General features: G+C 46.9%; 1 protein-coding gene and 1 pseudogene across 1 annotated transcript in view; one reads left to right on the forward strand and one right to left on the reverse strand.

The window, feature by feature from the left end:
* The window catches only part of LOC149454976 (lysyl oxidase homolog 4-like), a gene marked incomplete at its 3' end in the record, with an annotated part of 222569 nt that overhangs the window by 14373 nt on the left and 188953 nt on the right, over positions 1 to 19243 (forward strand). The window contains 1 exon segment of the mRNA XM_089686826.1: positions 10263 to 10449.
* On the reverse strand, positions 16769 to 16884 carry LOC149454977 (U2 spliceosomal RNA; annotated as a pseudogene).

Raw genomic sequence — 19243 nt, forward strand, 5'->3', positions numbered from 1 at the left:
CACCAATAGACCCCCCCAGCAACAATAGACCCCCTTCCCTCTGCAAAAATAGATCCCCTCCAGAAACCTAGATCCCCCAGCAGCCAGCATCAATAGACCCTCCAGCATCCCTTGTCATTACATACATTCAGTGGTGGAGGGCCGAAACTGCGTTCCCCCGCGTTCCTGCTGAAAAAATGCCCTCAGTGAACGTGAAACAATTGGTATTTCAACAGATACCGGCTGCTGAGATTATACACATTTATTTCCTGTTGGTTGAGCTTGGTCCCACCTTCCCTGACCTCCCTATTGGTCAGCGAGTCTGACAATCACTGGTATGAGCAATAGGGAGGCTTGGGAAGCAGAAAGGGTGGCCACGCCCGGCTTGGCTTTTTAGGAAAGAACCTTCTAGAGATGACATTTTTCATAAATGCTCAGTTTGAAATGTTCAAGTTTTGGACCCGTTAAATGAAGCCTTTCAGATAAATATTTCCTGTTAGCCACCAGCATCTGAAAAGCTCAAAGTTGGCCATTTGGAATTCTTACTGGGAGTCTCATTTTTGATGCCCATATTTATTGGCTCTAAAAGATAGCCAAAGGCAACATTTTATCAATTTTTGGCCAAAGACTGCTTAGTGTAGGAAAATAATTTTCCCTCCCAATATTAAAACAGATTAAATTCACCCCAACCTGCCCGGAACCTTCAGAAGGATCAGCTCGGAGTCGGGCTCGCCTAGTTCCAGAGATGCTAAGAACTAGAACTTTGCACCCACCACAATGGCGTCTCATCTCATTCTATTCCTAGAGAGCTGACGGTGTGTGATGAGTAAACATTCCATTCAGAATTCCTGCTTGTTGAGACGCAGAATAAATAGCGGATGCCGGTTTCCATCTTCCTAATTGCAGCTTTTCGGGGGATGTTTTCCATCGGCAAATGTTGGCGCCGTCCAGGTTTCCGAAGGTCATAGGAAAAAGAAGAAAGGTTGTTTATAAATCTGTCATTTGATGACTTCAGGAGTTATGACTACGGCTTCATATTAACAAGGGCTTCCCTGTAGAAACGAGATTTCAGAGTGGTCACATGAGGCTGAAGAAGACCACTGAATGGCCATCATGGGTCACGGCCAGAAGAAGTCACTTCTATGTACTTACAGTCACCATGAGTTCAATCCCCACTAAAGCTCGGTCACATACCTGGTGAAGGGGTCCTGCGTCACATGCCTGGTGAAGGGGTCCTGCGTCACATGCCTGGTGAAGGGGTCCTGCGTCACATGCCTGATGAAGGGGTCCTGAGTCACATGCCTGGTGAAGGGGTCCTGCGTCACATGCCTGATGAAGGGGTCCTGCGTCACATGCCTGGTGAAGGGGTCCTGCGTCACATGCCTGGTGAAGGGGTCCTGCGTCACACGCCTGATGAAGGGGTCCTGCGTCACATGCCTGGTGAAGGGGTCCTGAGTCACATGCCTGGTGAAGGGGTCCTGCGTCACATGCCTGGTGAAGGGGTCCTGCGTCACATGCCCGGTGAAGGGGTCCTGCGTCACATGCCCGGTGAAGGGGTCCTGCGTCACATGCCTGGTGAAGGGGTCCTGCGTCACATGCCCGGTGAAGGGGTCCTACGTCACATGCCTGGTGAAGGGGTCTTGCGTCACATGCCCGGTGAAGGGGTCCTGCGTCACACGCCTGGTGAAGGGGTCCTGCGTCACACGCCTGATGAAGGGGTCCTGTGTCACATGCCTGGTGAAGGGGTCCTGCGTCACATGCCCGATGAAGGGGTCCTACGTCACATGCCCGATGAAGGGGTCTTGCGTCACATGCCCGGTGAAGGGGTCCTGCGTCACATGCCCGGTGAAGGGGTCCTACGTCACATGCCCGGTGAAGGGGTCTTGCGTCACATGCCCGGTGAAGGGGTCCTGCGTCACATGCCTGGTGAAGGGGTCCTGCGTCACATGCCTGGTGAAGGGGTCCTGCGTCACATGCCTGTTGAAGGGGTCCTGCGAGACTCCGAAACGTTGCCTTGCTGTAACTGTGATCGTTTATTAAAACTTTTGGACCCGTTGTCACGTTAGACTGCAGTTTTGTTTGTGTTCTTACCTTCTTGCTGCAGTCCTGTTCCTGATCCCTTTCACATGCATGGTCTGTGCTCACCTATGGGTGTCGTCTGCTGTCCTCTGGGTTTTATTTCCTTCCCTTCCATCACTTCCTGTCCCGCCTCCTTGTTTGCCTATATAAGACATGCTCAGTCTGGGCCACTTTGCCTGAGCAACGTCCTAGTTGTCTGAGCTCCTGTGTGGTTCTGTTGGCTTGAATCCTATATTGTCTATCTGTGTACCGACCTCGGCTTCATTCTCTGACCTCGCTTGTTTTATGCCTGTCCTGACCTTGGCTTGCCTATCGGATTCCGTTTGTCTTCTCCGTGATACCCTGCTCCCGCGAGCGGTCTCCTCCACCTCAGCTGGGTGTACCTAGGGGCTGCAACCTGGTCCTAGCTTGCTGCAAGTCCATCCCCACCATCAGGGGCTCTGGTGAACAAGCAGGCTGGGGCTTAGACTCTGCACCCTGGGCAACCCCAAGTTGAGGATCCATAATAGCTCACTACCACCGGTGCTGACACCCATATTGGTGATCCTTGGTGTGCTGGTGACATTCTCCCCTGCAATCCCCACTAAAGGCACATCTACAGGTTCTGTATGGTTTCTGGTCGATCGTTTTATGAAGTCTTATCCCATCTTACAGTTTGATGTACGGCTCAACATTGGAAAAGTGTCATCAACAGGATCACAGAACACCGAGAAAGTGGAGGGTTCCAATGGTCCACGTAATTACAGCTTCAAGTAGCTATGGAGGGCAACCAAGAGGACATCTTGTAGAGTAATTGTTGGATGACAAGAGAGTAGAGATGAAGACAGAGAAGGAGGGAGGAGGGAAGGTGCCGGTATGAAGGTGTCTGTGGCCAGCAGGATGATTGTGTCATGGTGAGGTCAGATAATGTCACGTACCTGGTTGGGGAGCCTGATGTGGAGAGGAGGCGTCCTCTTACTACTCCCTCTCAGAGCCCCCGATATTGGGGACAGAAGGCGCTGAGCCAGGAGTGGCACGAGTGCCGGGTGGGTCTGGAGATGATGGTAGGCAGGTGAGGACCCAGAAGATCCGGATGCAGGCCAGGTGCGGGTGCAGGAACATGGGTGCAGCGGCAGGCAGCTATGGTGGCAACTAGGATACAGACCAGGTGCGGATGCAGGAGCGTAGGTGCGGCAGCGGATAGGTATGGCGGTAACCAGGGTGCAGGCCAGGTGCGGGTGCAGGAGCGTAGGTGCGGCAGCGGATAGGTATGGCGGTAACCAGGGTGCAGGCCAGGTGCGGATGCAGGAGCGTAGGTGCGGCAGCGGATAGGTATGGCGGTAACCAGGGTGCAGGCCAGGTGCGGATGCAGGAGCGTGGGTGCGGCAGCGGATAGGTATGGCGGTAACCAGGGTGCAGGCCAGGTGCGGATGCAGGAGCGTAGGTGCGGCAGCGGATAGGTATGGCGGTAACCAGGGTGCAGGCCAGGTGCGGATGCAGGAGCGTAGGTGCAGCAGCGGATAGGTATGGCGGTAACCAGGGTGCAGGCCAGGTGCGGATGCAGGAGCGTAGGTGCGGCAGCGGATAGGTATGGCGGTAACCAGGGTGCAGGCCAGGTGCGGATGCAGGAGCGTGGGTGCGGCAGCGGATAGGTATGGCGGTAACCAGGGTGCAGGCCAGGTGCGGATGCAGGAGCGTAGGTGCGGCAGCGGATAGGTATGGCGGTAACCAGGGTGCAGGCCAGGTGCGGATGCAGGAGCGTAGGTGCGGCAGCGGATAGGTATGGCGGTAACCAGAGTGCAGGCCAGGTGCGGGTACAGGAGCATAGGTGCAGCAGCGGATAGGTATGGCGGTAACCAGGATACAGACCAGGTGCGGGTACAGGAGCGTAGGTGCGGCAGTGGATAGGTATGGCGGTAACCAGGGTACAGACCAGGTGCGGATGCAGGAGCGTAGGTGCGGCAGCGGATAGGTATGGCGGTAACCAGGGTGCAGGCCAGGTGCGGATGCAGGAGTGTAGGTGCGGCAGTGTCAGACAAGCCGGGTCAGGATTAATCGGGCAGATCAGGTACAAGGGAACAGGCAAGCGGATGGTCAGGGATAGCCGGGTCGGTGCAGGCGGAGTTCTTTCTTAGGTCAGGTCAGATACAGGCAGCAGGATCAGATTATGGAGTGCAGGACGTTACAGATCAGAAGGCTAAACTGTGTTGGTGATATAAATAGCCCGCCTTGCGGTGACGTGTACTCCCATGCATGCGCACTCGCCCTGCCGCGGCTGACGGGGATCCGGCGCACAGCTGCATGACAGCGAGGGAGCGATCCCTGACAGTTAAAGGCAAGTTAGAGGTAAGTTAGTTTTTTGGGGGGTTCTGCTGCCCCGGTTCGCTCGGCCCCCAGTTTTATGAGGCGACATTTCTGAAGCATTTCTGTCTTTTAACCAATTCTCTATTTTGCATTTTCATAGACTGTCAGTATATCTGCAGATTACGAGGCATTATATGTTATTATTATATGTATTATATGTTATTATTATATGTATTATATGTTATTATTATATGTATTATATGTTATTATTATATGTTATGGATATGAGATTTGTTCCAATTATGTGGAATCTTGTAGATGATGTCACCCATATGCAGAGTTCTCTTCCCTGAGGAAGGAGTGGAATCATTCTGAAACGTGTTGGACAATTAGATTGGTGTCTCTGCAGCTTTGTTACATCTTTGATGATACCGATTTGTATCTCTATGACCAAACAGTCATACTGGGCAGCCTTAGCGTGTCATTTCATTGTGTGATTGTGATGCTTGATTATGACTCTGTATGATGTATTGTATGTACGATGTATGTATGGATTGTATGCACGATGTATGTATGGATTGTATGCACGATGTATGTATTGTATGTACGATGTATGTATGTATGTACAATGTATGTATGTACGATGTATGTGTGTATAGTATGTACGATGTATTGTATGTACAATGTATGTATTGTATGTACTATGTATTGTATGTATGGATTGTATGTATTGTATGCACGATGTATGTATTGTATGTACGATGTATGTATGTACGATGTCTGTGTGTATAGTATGTATTGTATGTACGATGTATGTACGATGTATGTGTGTATAGTATGTACGATGTATTGTATGTACAATGTATGTATTGTATGTACTATGTATTGTATGTATGGATTGTATGTATTGTATGCACGATGTATGTATTGTATGTACGATGTCTGTGTGTATAGTATGTATTGTATGTACGATGTATGTATGTATGTATGTATGGATTGTATGTATTGTATGCACGATGTATGTATTGTATGTACGATGTATGTATGTACGATGTCTGTGTGTATAGTATGTATTGTATATACGATGTATGTATGTACGATGTATGTATTGTATGTACTATGCATTGTATGTACAATCTATGTATATATTGTATGTACGATGTATGTGTGTATAGTATGGATTGTATGTATTGTATGCACGATGTATGTATTGTATGTACGATGTATGTATGTACGATGTCTGTGTGTATAGTATGTATTGTATGTACAATGTATGTACGATGTATGTGTGTATAGTATGTACGATGTATTGTATGTACAATGTATGTATTGTATGTACTATGTATTGTATGTATGGATTGTATGTATTGTATGCACGATGTATGTATTGTATGTACGATGTCTGTGTGTATAGTATGTATTGTATGTACGATGTATGTATGTATTGTATGTATTGTATGCACGATGTATGTATTGTATGTACGATGTATGTATGTACGATGTCTGTGTGTATAGTATGTATTGTATATACGATGTATGTATGTACGATGTATGTATTGTATGTACTATGCATTGTATGTACAATCTATGTATATATTGTATGTACGATGTATGTGTGTATAGTATGTACAATCTAGGTATGTATGTATTGTATGTACGATGTATTGAATGTACGATCTATGTATAGATAGTATGTATTGTATGTATGATCTATGTATGTATAGTATGTCTTGTATGTACGATCTATGTATGTATAGTATGTCTTGTATGTACGATCTATGTATGTATTGTATGTACGATCTATGTATGTATGTCTTTGTGTTATCACCTTATACTTTTTGAATACTTCCAGTACTTTCTAAGCCCTTAAAGTCCCAGTGTTGGGAGGTCTCTCCTTTTTCCAATTGTTGTCTTGGGGATGTTGGCTTATAATCAGGAATTTTTCTGTTCTTTTCTTGAGATCAGTTAAAGATCATACTTGGTGGGATGAAAGGTTTAGGGGTAGTTGGCACCATAGAGCATTTTTTTTCTCAACTAGGGTGCAAAAACAGATCTTAGCCAAGCTCAACTGCTCTGTTAGTATGTGGAGGAGACCATCGCACCGGTTAAGGCGTTCACCCTACAAATCATAGATCAGATCCACAATATAAGTAGCTGACAACTCGGGAAATTCTTAATGTAATTTCTTTATTGGTGTCATAATTACAGAATCCAAAATGCTAAAGTGTGTTGGCTTACAGAGCCTTCCTCATAGCTAACATAACACGTTGATATAAAATCCCACATATATTTGTAAATATATAAATACTGTATAATAATAATATACACTACATAGTTACATAGTTTGTATGTTCTCTGTGTTTTCATGAGTTACCTCCCACCACAATACAACAGGATCCTGTTATGTTAATGGATTTCCCTCCATACTGGTTCTGGTATGTGAGTAGCACCCCCCTAGGTAGGTACTAGATTTAGATAGATTGGTTTAGTTTAGGTTTTGATAGGTACATTGATTTGTCACACTGTAGTTCCATAGTTACATAGTTAGTCTGGCTGAAAAAAAGACAGAAGTCCATCCAGTTCAACCATTAAAAAATAAAAAAAAAAGTTATAATCCTCCAGCCACAGTTGATCCAGAGGAAGGCAAAAAACCCAGCAAAGCACGATCCAATTTGCTCCTGCAGGGGAAACATTCCTTCCTGATCCCCCGAGAGGCAATCGGATATTCCCGGGATCAATAATCGGATATTCCCGGGATCAATAATCGGATATTCCCGGGATCAATATTCGGATATTCCCTGGATCAATATTCGGATATTCCCGGGATCAATAATCGGATATTCCCGGGATCAATATTCGGATATTCCCTGGATCAATATTCGGATATTCCCGGGATCAATAATCGGATATTCCCTGGATCAATATTTGGATATTCCCGGGATCAATAATCGGATATTCCCGGGATCAATAATCGGATATTCCCGGGATCAATATTTGGATATTCCCGGGATCAATAATCGGATATTCCCGGGATCAATAATCGGATATTCCCGGGATCAATATTTGGATATTCCCGGGATCAATAATCGGATATTCCCGGGATCAATAATCGGATATTCCCTGGATCAATATTCGGATATTCCCGGGATCAATATTCGGATATTCCCGGGATCAATATTCGGATATTCCCGGGATCAATATTCGGATATTCCCGGGATCAATAATCGGATATTCCCTGGATCAATATTCGGATATTCCCTGGATCAACATTCGGATATTCCCGGGATCAATATTCGGATATTCCCTGGATCAATAATTGGATATTCCCGGGATCAATATTCGGATATTCCCGGGATCAATATTCGGATATTCCCGGGATCAATATTCGGATATTCCCGGGATCAATATTCGGATATTCCCTGTATCAATAATCGGATATTCCCTGTATCAATAATCGGATATTCCCTGGATCAATATTCGGATATTCCCGGGATCAATAATCGGATATTCCCTGGATCAATAATCGGATATTCCCGGGATCAATAATCGGATATTCCCGGGATCAATAATCGGATATTCCCTGGATCAATAATCGGATATTCCCGGGATCAATAATCGGATATTCCCGGGATCACCTTTCCCTATAAATGTTATATCCAGTTATATTCTGTGTATCCAATAAGAATCCAGGACTTTCCTACAGCAATCCACTGAGCTGGCCACACCCAACTCTTCATCAGAGCTTCTCCTGCAGAGTACCTAAAGTACCCAACTGTATATAGTCTGTTTTTGGAGTATCCCACCTACTTCCTCATCCCTAATCAAGTTCTCCAAAAATAAAATCAACAAAAACAACCCCCCTAAACTGGTCATTGAAGAAACAAGTGAATGAGCCCAAGTGCCTGGCTGTGGGGCAAAGCTTTGGGGAAGACCCGGACAGTATTCCTGCGGCCCCTATGGGAGTAGCGCTACTTGTACCTTTGTATTTCTCTGGTGGGAATGTTGTATTGTTGGGAATTGATTTTTGTTGTTTACTTTCTGTAAAGAGCTGCTGAATATGCTGGTGGTATACACTCAACGGCCACTTTATTAGGTCCATCTGTTCATTGACTTGGTAACAATAATCGCTAATCAGCCAATCACATGGCAGAAACTCGATGCATTTAGCCATCTAGACATGATGAAGACAACTTGCTGAAGTTCAAACCAACCATCAAAATGGGGAAGAAAGGAGATTTAAGTGACTTTGAACGTGGCATGGTTGTTGGTGCCAGACAGGCTGGTCTGAGTATTTCAAAAACTGCTGATCTCCTGGGATTTTCCCGCACAGCCATCTCTGGGGTTTACAGAGAATGGTCCAAAAAAGAGAAAATATCCAGTGAGTGGCAGTTGTGTGGAGGAAAATGCCTTGTTGGTGTCAGAGGAGAATGGGCAGACTGGTTCCAGATGATAGAAAGGTAACAGTAACTCCAATAACCCCTCGTTACATCCAAGGTGTGCAGAATACCATCTCTGAACACACAACACGCCCAACCTTGAATGATGGGCTACAGCAGCAGAAGACCACACCGGGTGCCACTCCTGTCAGCTAAGAACAGGAAACGGAGGCTACAATTCACACAGGATCACCATAATTGGACAATAGAAGATTGGAAGAACATTGCCGGGTCTGATGAGTCTGGATTTCAGCTGCGACATTCATATGGTAGGGCCAGAATTTGGGGTAACCAACATGAAAGCATGGATCCATCCTGCCTTGTATCAATGGTTCAGGCTGGTGGAGGTGTCATGGTGTGGGGGATCCATCCTGCCTTGTATCAATGGTTCAGGCTGGTGGAGGTGTCATGGTGTGGTGGATCCATCCTGCCTTGTATCAATGGTTCAGGCTGGTGGTGTCATGGTGTGGGGGATCCATCCTGCCTTGTATCAACGGTTCAGGCTGGCGGTGTCATGGTGTGGTGCTTCCATCCTGCCTTGTATCCTCGGTTCAGGCTGATGGTGGTGGTGTCATGGTGTGGTGGATCCATCCTGCCTTGTATCAACAGTTCAGGCTGGCAGTGGTGGTGTCATGGTGTGGTGGATCCATCCTGCCTTGTATTCACGGTTCAGGCTGGTGGTGGTGTCATGGTGTGGTGGATCCATCCTGCCTTGTATCAACGGTTCAGGCTGGTGGTGGTGTCATGGTGTGATGGATCCATCCTGCCTTGTATCAATGGTTCAGGCTGGTGGTGGTGGTGTCATGGTGTGGGGGATCCATCCTGCTTTGTATTCACGGTTCAAGCTGGTGGTGGTGTCATGGTGTGGTGGATCCATCCTGCCTTGTATCAATGGTTCAGGCTGGTGGTGGTGGTGTCATGGTGTGGGGGATACATCCTGCCTTGTATCAACGGTTCAGACTGGTGGTGGTGGTGTCATGGTGTGGTGGATCCATCCTGCCTTGTATCAATGGTTCAGACTGGTGGTGGTGGTGTCATGGTGTGGTGGATCCATCCTGCCTTGTATTCACGGTTCAGGCTGGTGGTGGTGTCATGGTGTGGGGGATACATCCTGCCTTGTATCAATGGTTCAGGCTGGTGGTGGTGGTGTCATGGTGTGGGGGATCCATTCTGCCTTTTATCAATGGTTCAGGCTGGTGGTGGTGGTGTCATGGTGTGGGGGATCCATCCTGCCTTGTATCAATGGTTCAGGCTGGTGGTGGTGGTGTCATGGTGTGGGGGATCCATCCTGCCTTGTATTCACGGTTCAGGCTGGTGGTGGTGTCATGGTGTGGGGGGAGATTTTCTTGGCACTAGCATGGTGGACCTAATAAAGTGGCCGGTGAGTATATGAAGCATAAGTACTGTTGTTTAGCTTCGATACATTTTGTGTTTTGTGTAGATGTCTATTTTCTGTGAGTAAACCCCTTATTATCTTGATTACAGGGCCTGTGTCTATGCTGTGTACTGAAGACTGCTATTTCTGCCTTTTCCTCATAAAATCGCAGCAGTTGGGGATTCTCTGGGGGTCATTCCTACTCATTCCAGTAAATGTGACTGTTTTTGACACCAAGAAGCACTTTAAGCTGTTTTCATACGGCCGGAACAGAAATAACTGAAAAACACTGATCAGGTGGGTATTTGTGAAGTGTATCCAATTGTGTGTATGCAGCGCAGCTCTGATGGTGAATTTGGGCCTCTTTCCCCCTTTATTGCGCACACAGCCAGGCACACAGCATTTTTAGCAACCTTCCTTGGTTTTTATTGGTTAACAATGAACTTGGATTGGGAGCATGAGATTCCCCAGAACTGAAGAGAAACTGAACAACTTGAGGACTGCTAAACTTCTGGCTACTCTGCCCAACTATTGTAAACCTCGCTCAACTTCTGACTCCACTTTCCCAGCAAAGTCCCATAGAATCTTCAGCTGCCTGTGACATGTACTTCACTCACAGTCCCAAAGTACCTCACTGTCACCCTTGCAGCACTGGAGTCTTGTACTCCAACAGGATCAGGTTGCCTCCTGCCGATATCCACCAGGTTTTTCCCAGTGAGGGAGATGTAGGCTCACACTGCCTCTTTGACAACTTGAGCTCTCTCCCACAGCTTCCCATTGGCTCTCTCCCATGAGCTCCCTCCTGACCCTCTGGTTTCGTGGGATGGCTTTGCAAATAGCACCCACCCCCCACGAAGCTTAGCTGACACCTCGGAGCTAAGACCTTCAGGGGTCTCCTCCAGTGGGCTTGACTATGGAACACTGCCCTACATACGCACATACTCCTGCTGCTCAGGCCTCAGGCTATTTATGGGCTCTCCCCCACCTTCTGGGCACACCTCCCAAGGGATTGGTTGAAGTTCCATAAATATGCAGGCTGCAGTCTCTGCCCTCCTACTATGTTCTACAAATCTCTTGAAGACAAGGGAAAGCAGCAGGTGCAGCAGCCTGTGAAACCCTGAGCATCCCCAATGAATCAACCTCTGCTCCTCTGATTGCAGGGGAGCCAAAACTACATTTGGCCTAACAGTCTACACTACACTGACTAGGAAGGAGCTACATGTATAATGTCTTGTGATCATACCAAAAGTGTATCTATAGCCAAAACTGTTTTTTGTTTAGGAAGTGTTAGGGAAGGATTAGATTGGGGTTTTATTGCTGGTGACCATTGTTAATGGCACAGAAAGCGATAGGAAATTATACATCATAAAATTGTCACCATAACAGAAGATGACAGGAAATCCTCCAATGGAGATACACTATAGTTCGCCAAGTTATGGGCCGCAGGCCTTTCTCCACACATAACCTTTAATGGCCCCCCAATCTCAGTCCGTAGGGTTCAATATTGAGTTGGCCCCGCCCTTTCCACACACATAACCTTTAATGGCCCCCCAGTCTCAGTCCGTAGGGTTCAATATTGAGTTGGCTCCGCCCTTCCCACACACATGACCTTTAATGGCCTCCCAGTCTTAGTCCGTAGGGTTCAATATTGAGTTGGCCCCGCCCTTCCCACACACATGACCTTTAATGGCCTCCCAGTCTTAGTCCGTAGGGTTCAATATTGAGTTGGCCCCGCCCTTTCCACGGACATGACCTTTAATGGCCCCCCAGTCTTAGTCCGTAGGGTTCAATATTGAGTTGGCCCCCCCCTTTGCAGCTATAACAGCTTCAACTCTTCTGGGAAGGCCGTCCACAAGGTTTAGGAGGGTGTCTATGGGAAGGTTGGACCATTCTTCCAGAAGCACATTTGTCAGGTCAGGCACTGATGTCGGGGGAGGGGGCCTGGCTCGCAGTCTCCCCTCTAATTCATCCCAAAGGTGTTCTATGGGGTTGAGGTCAGGACTCTGTGCAGGACAGTCAAGTTCCTCCACCCCAAACTGGCTCCTCCATGTCTTCCATGAAGCTCTCTACGCACTGTTGTTGGGCTCATCTGAAGGCCACACCAAGTTTGGAGGTCTTTAGCTATTGACTCTGCAGACAGTTGGTGACTTCTGCGCACTGTGCGCTTCAGCATGCGCTGATCCCGCCCTGTCATGTGACGTAGCCTACCACTTGGTGGCTGAGTGGCTGTTGTTCCCAGTGGCTTCCACTTTGTTATAATCCCACTAACAGTTGATCGTGAAATATTTAGTAGCCAGGAAATGTCACGGATGGACTTATTGCCCAGGTGGCCACCTATCACGGGACCACGCTTGGAGTCACTGAGCTCCTGAGAGCGACCCATTCTTTCACCAATGTTTGTAGAAGCCGTCTGCATGCCTAGGGGCATGATTGTATACACCTGTGTCCATGGAGGGGATTGGAGCACCTGAATCACATGATATGGAGGGGATTGGAACACCTGAATCACATGATATGGAGGGGATTGGAACACCTGAATCACATGATTGGGAGGGGATTGGAACACCTGAATCACATGATATGGAGGGGATTGGAACACCTGAATCACATGATATGGAGGGGATTGGAACACCTGAATCACATGATATGGAGGGGATTGGAACACCTGAATCACATGATATGGAGGGGATGGGAAACACCTGAATGACATGATGTGGAGGGGATGGGAACACCTGGATCGCATGATGTGGAGGGGATTGGAACACCTGGATCACATGATGTGGAGGGGATTGGAACACCTGAGTGACATGATATGGAGGGGATTGGAACACCTGAATCACATGATATGGAGGGGATTGGAACACCTGAATCACATGATTTGGAGGGGATTGGAACACCTGAATCACATGATTTGGAGGGCTAGCCTAATATTTTTGGCAAAATAGTGTATCTGTCCTGGTGACAGCAATCTTAGGAGAGGTTTCCACTCATTTGGACAGATTTACTCATTCCATATTGATCCAAAAAAAAGGTAGGTACAATTAACGCCAAATACATTTATGAAGATTCAATACACTGTTTTCCGTGTGAAGGTTCTCGTTATTATTGCCTGTTGTAAGGTTCAGGTCACGTTGTCCGAGGTCAGAAGCTGCAATAAAAGGCTGTGTGGTGGTCCCCTTAGGACTAATACTTTGTTGAGACAATCTGGAAATGTATATTCTCCTTTACAGTTTCCTACAGTCTCTCAGGATGCCGATCTTCTCATAACAATGTATTGTTGACTTAAATCATAAAGAACCGATCCATTCATCCATCTTCTCGTCAGTCTGCTACCCTGTCTTTGACCTTTTCCTTCACAAAAGCAGCCGGGAGCTCCTGGTCTTTAGACTTCTAATTTGATGCCTTTCTGCTCTTGTTCTGTTAGATCCTCATATGTGTGAATTTGTCACATTGTGTTTCAGACATTTCTAATATATTTCTTAGAGAAGCCGGAAGCTGTTGTCATTGTTGTACACAAATCTTTGTGCATTCAGCAAAAATTTAAATAAATATTGTACAGTAAAGTACAGAAATAAAGTGTCCATATACAGTGCTGTGAAAATGTATTTGCCCCCTTTTTGTATATTTGTCACACCTAAATGATTCAGATCAACATACAAATTTTATTACACAAAGATAAGTCGAGGAAATACAAAATGCAGTTTTTAAATGATGATTTCATTTATCAAGGGAAAAAAGCTGTCCAAACCTGCCTGGCCCTATGTAAAAGAGTAATTGCCCCCCCCCCCCCATTGCTAAATCATGAATTAACTGTGATTAACCACATTTTTGGGAAAGCTGAGTTAAATTTCACTTTCCACACCCAGGCCTGATTACTGCCAGACCTGTCGAATCAAGAAATCACTTTAATAGAAGCTGTCTGACAAAGTGAAGCATGCTAAAAAAGATCTAAAAAAGCAACACGTCATGCTGCCATCTAAAGACATTGAAGAACAGATGAAAAACAAAGTCATTGACATGTATCAGGCTGGAAAGGGTTACAAAGTCATTTCTAAGTCTTTGGGATGCCAGCCAACCACGCTGAGAGCCATTATCCACAAATAGAGAAAACGTGGAACAGTGGTGAACCTTCCCAGGAGTGGTTGGCCTACCAAAATGACTCCAAGAGCACAACAACGATTCATCCAGGAGGTCATAAAGGAACCCAGAACAACATCTAAAGAACTGCAGGGCTCATTTGCCTCACTTAAGGTTGGTGTTCATGATTCAACAATAAGAAAGAGACCGGGCAAACATGGCCTCCATGGGAGAGGTCCAAGGCCAAATCCACCAAAAAGAACACAAAGGCTTGTCTCAAATTTGCCAAAAAACATCTTGATCATCCCCAATACCTTTGGGCAAATATTCTGCGGACTGATGGGACAAAGGTTGAATTTTTTGGAAGGTGTGTGTCCCGTTACATCTGATGTAAAACTAACACAGCATTTCATAAAAAGACCATCATCCCAACAGTGAAACGTGGTGGTGGTAGTGTGATGGTCTGGATTCAGGACCTGGATGACGCCATAATTGATGGAACCAGGAATTCTGCGCTCTACCAGAAAATCCGAAGGAGAATGTCTGTCCATCACTTCCTGACCTCCAGCTCAAGCGCACTCGGGTTATGCAGCAGATCAATGATCCGAAACACCAGCAGGTCCACCTCTGAATACCTAAAAAAAAATGTAATCCGATGGAGATGTTGCGGCGTGACCTTCAACAGGCCGTTCATGCTGGAAGACCCTCCAATGTGGCTGAATGAAGACAATTCTTCAAAGAAGAGCGGGCTGAAATTCCTCCACAGCGACGGGAAAGACTCATCGTCAGTTATTGCAAACGCTGGATCTCAGTTGCTGCCGCCAAGGGTGGCCCAACCAGTTATTACATTTAGGGGGGCAATTACTTTGTTACTTAGGGCCAGGCAGGTTTGGACGGCTTTTTCCCTTCATAAATGAAGTCGTCATTTACAAACTGCATTTTGTAGTTACTCGGGCTATCTTTGTGTAATATTAAATTAGTTCGATGATCTTAATCATTTAAATGTGACAAATATGCAAAAAAAAAAAATCAGAAAGGGGGCAAATACTTTTTCACAGCATTTAAAATTCGACAAAAAGTGCAATATTGCAAATATCTCCAACAAATTCAGGCTCTACGCCCTTAATACTGTTTCCGTGACACAAATCCCATAAAAGTGCTCTCGTGTAAACTTCTTGAGTACATGCGGACATAACGCAATGCTCCAGTGATCCTCCACCACCAACACAGGGAACTCGCCAGATTTATATGACCACCCACTACAGGTAAGTCACAAAAACTCTTGTTATTCAGGGCTTAACCACCATCCGTTGTCCACCAGGACCGGCTTCTTTTCTCTCCTCGTAACTCATACAACACAAGAAAGGAGTAAAGGAAGACCGCCATGGTGTGAAATCCTAAAAATTGTTAACATTAGGAGTACGGAGATACCTTCTCCATATATTGTGGCCACGGGAGCTTCCTTCCTACTCTTCCCCAGGTAGAGCGCGTCACTTCCTATACACCCAGGGAAGAGTAGAAAGGGACCTCCAGTGGCCTTTGCATGCGGCAGGGGGGAAGGAGACGATTTTTAAAAATTTTTTTTACACTATTGCTTTCCTTTTTTTTTAAATCACTTTTATTGCTGTCACAAGAAATGTACACATCCCTTGTGACAGCAATAACCATGTGACAGGTACTCTTTATGGAGAGATCTGTTTCTTTTAAGTCCGCAAACGTGCAAACTACAACGAAAAACCCGTAAGTGATCACAAAAAATGTGCAAGTGCAAACACCACACGAAAAAGTGCACTTAGGGGTGTGTTTGTCCTACCCCCGAAGGGGTTGGACCGTTCACCTGATCCCCCGGGGCACGAAGCTCCTGACAGGGACAAGGTTCCCATTTGGTCCTCCTGGCCAAAAGGCCTGGTGGACCACCGTTCCTTATGCCCAGCCGAAGCCGGACATCCAGTACTAGGTGAGGGGGTTCTCCCGAAGAGAAAACCCCCTAGGGATCAGGGGAGGAAGGAACCAAAAGGCCACACATCCTCCCCCTAGACTTCAGGAGAGGCCCGAGGACCCACACCCTCCATCCGTGAAAAACACACACATAAGCGAAAGAAAAAAGTGACAAACGTGGGAGGTGAATAAATTAAATAAATAAAAATAAAAAAGTGGTACCGTGCCAAATAGTGCACAGACCAGGCCCTGAGGCCTGTAGCAAAAATTGCCCCGGACTTAGCCAAAAGACCTGGTCCTTAGGGCGCTGTGCAAAAAGAGGTGAAAAAACAGTGGCCATGTGTCATCTTCACACCGTGGGGTCCCACACCCAAGTGTTACTAGTGACACCCCTGAGAGCGTCTTCCCCAGGGGGCACTGAGTTTGCGGACTTTTTGCGTCCCCAGCCCCTGGCCAGACCAAGGTAGATCCGTCCAAATCAGGAGGTACTGGGTCTTTCCAGTCTTCCCAGAGGAATTACTCCCAAGGCCCCAGAACGAATCATGGCGCTCCCTGGTTTCTGTCCCTCCGGTACTAGCCTTCCGGACCCCCATCATACCAGTGAGGGTACTATACAACAGCCATCCCCGCAAAGCTAGAATGGCCGGGAGCACCCCCACTGGACACTGATAAGAACAGATACTACACTTGATCTTGGCCAAAAGGCCGAGAAGCGTTATGGAGAGATCTGTGGTCTATAAGACCCCAAATTCCTCCTCTGTCCTCAAAAGCATTCAAAACACCAAGATCGGTCTTGGTCATCGCTTCCAGGTTACCATCACGGAGATCCGATCATAGCAGATCCCGGCTTTGTTTGGTTGTCTGCCCAGCCAGTGGATGCGCCGGCTGGTTGCTCGGGTCTCCCGGTGGGGACAGGAGAGCCCGAGCGAGCGGCAGATCAAGGGGGGGGGATTGTTAGCAGCTCTGATTGCTTGTACAAGAAAGCCGACCCATAAACCATGACCTATGACCACTTAAAGTCAAGCAACGTACCATGTATGTCAATTGGCAGCTTTCACTCCATGGCGGTCTTCATTCCCTCCTTATGTTGGATGAGTTTCTTTGAGAACGTCAGTAAGAGGAAAGAAAACAAGTTGGTCCTGGTGGAAAATGGATGGTGTTTAGCCCCTGTATACCAAGTGTTTTTTCACTTACCTGTAGCAGGTGGTCACATAAATCTGGTGAGTTCTCTGTGTTTGTGGTGGAGGCAGGGGGTGTATTAACCACAAGGCATTTGCCTAGGGCGGCATTTTTCAGGGGGGGGCAGCACTGTTCCTTGGAAGAAGGGACACACACGACATGGGGACCTGGTGGGTTTCGAGATAGGCTGCGGGTTTCATGACGGTGTATGCACAGCCCGACTCTCGTTCCTGGGGATGTCCAGAGCTGTGAAGGTGAGTGTCTTTCTCTCTCGCCATGGGGGATGGTGGCTGGTGAATGATGGGGGGCAGTGGTAGTAGAAGGCTCTCTTGGGTGGGAGGCAGGGGTGTTGTTGGTCAATGTCAGGCTTTCTTTCTTTGTGGGGGGGGAAGGGCAGCACAAAACCTAAATGCACCCCCGCTCACAGGGTGCATACTTTGAAGGAGACAATGTTCAATTGTAACAGTTTTTAGTAAAAGGATTTTTAAAATATTCTTGTTACTTTCTGGACACGCCTCGTATGGATACTTTATATCTGCACTTTACTATAGAGTATAGATTTGTTTTCATTTTTTTTGAATGCACAGATTTCTATACACTAGGGGTCTCCGAACTTCCCAAGCAAAGGGCCAGTTTACTATCCTTCGGGGGTTTAGGGGGGCGGACTGTGGCCGGTGGGGGTAGAAAATGTCCGGCATCAGTGCACCATCATTGGCTTTAATGGGAGGAATAGTATCCCGTTGTTGATTTTGAAGAGAAGAAAAAAAGTACCCCACTGATTGTCAGTAGAGGGAATGATGCCCCGTCATTGGTGACCATTGGTGGAATGTGCCTCAAGGGCCAGATAAGGGCAAGCAAAGGGCCACATCTGGCCCCCGGGCCACAGTTTGGAGATCACTGGTATTCACGGACCATTAGCTCTGTATAGAGCTTATTAATATATGAACGAAGTGTTTATATTGCATTTTGAATACAGCAGCTTTGGTCGTTTTCTTCCTAGATCCTTCTGCTAGTGGATGGTACCAGAGTTTGTTGACATTGCCGCTCGTCTTGCACGGACCTTCATTTTCTAATGGGAACCTTAAGCGGGACACAGTTTGGTCTGTTTTCTTTCTTTCTTCCGTTTCCTTTACTGTGACCACACACACAGATGAATGAACAAAGGACGTATGTTGTTCGTGATCACATGAGGATGACAATTTGGGGGCTTCAAACCTTTCCACCGTACGTCCTACAATGGACATTGTTATTTGATGCAGATGGCGACCCTCGTCCCCAAATGTAAAGCCAGCACACTACCGTCATCAATCCTGTGCATGTGCCCCCTGGGACAGCAAACACACCTACAGTATACTGTGTGTGTGTGTGTATATATATATATATATATATATATATATAGTGAGAGTTCTTGACCCTACCACTGTGATAACGGGATTAAAGATCACACAGAGTTCCCAAGGATAAAGATTGAGGGGCTCCAGGATGGCTGTTGTGTTTTTTTTTGTAATGCTCTCTAGGTTATATGATCCCCATCTGGGTTCTGGAGTCCAGAGCCTTCCAAGAGTCAAGCCTCTAACCCCGTGTCCAGTTCTCCTTTGTTTATGGGTGGCCAGCAGACTCAGTGTGCGCACAGCCTTTATAACCAAGGGCCCAGCAGTTATTCAGGACCCTCTGGATTCTGGAGTCCAGAGCCTTCCAAGAGTCAAGCCTCTAACCCCGTGTCCAGTTCTCCTTTGTTTATGGGTGGCCAGCAGACTCAGTGTGCGCACAGCCTTTATAACCAAGGGCCCAGCAGTTATTCAGGACCCTCTGGATTCTGGAGTCCAGAGCCTTCCAAGAGTCAAGCCTCTAACCCCGTGTCCAGTTCTCCTTTGTTTATGGGTGGCCAGCAGACTCA

Source organism: Staurois parvus, unplaced genomic scaffold (assembly GCF_062004578.1).
Source record: "Staurois parvus isolate SC_StPar_1 unplaced genomic scaffold, SC_StPar_1.0 ptg000413l, whole genome shotgun sequence".
NCBI lineage: Eukaryota > Metazoa > Chordata > Amphibia > Anura > Ranidae > Staurois > Staurois parvus.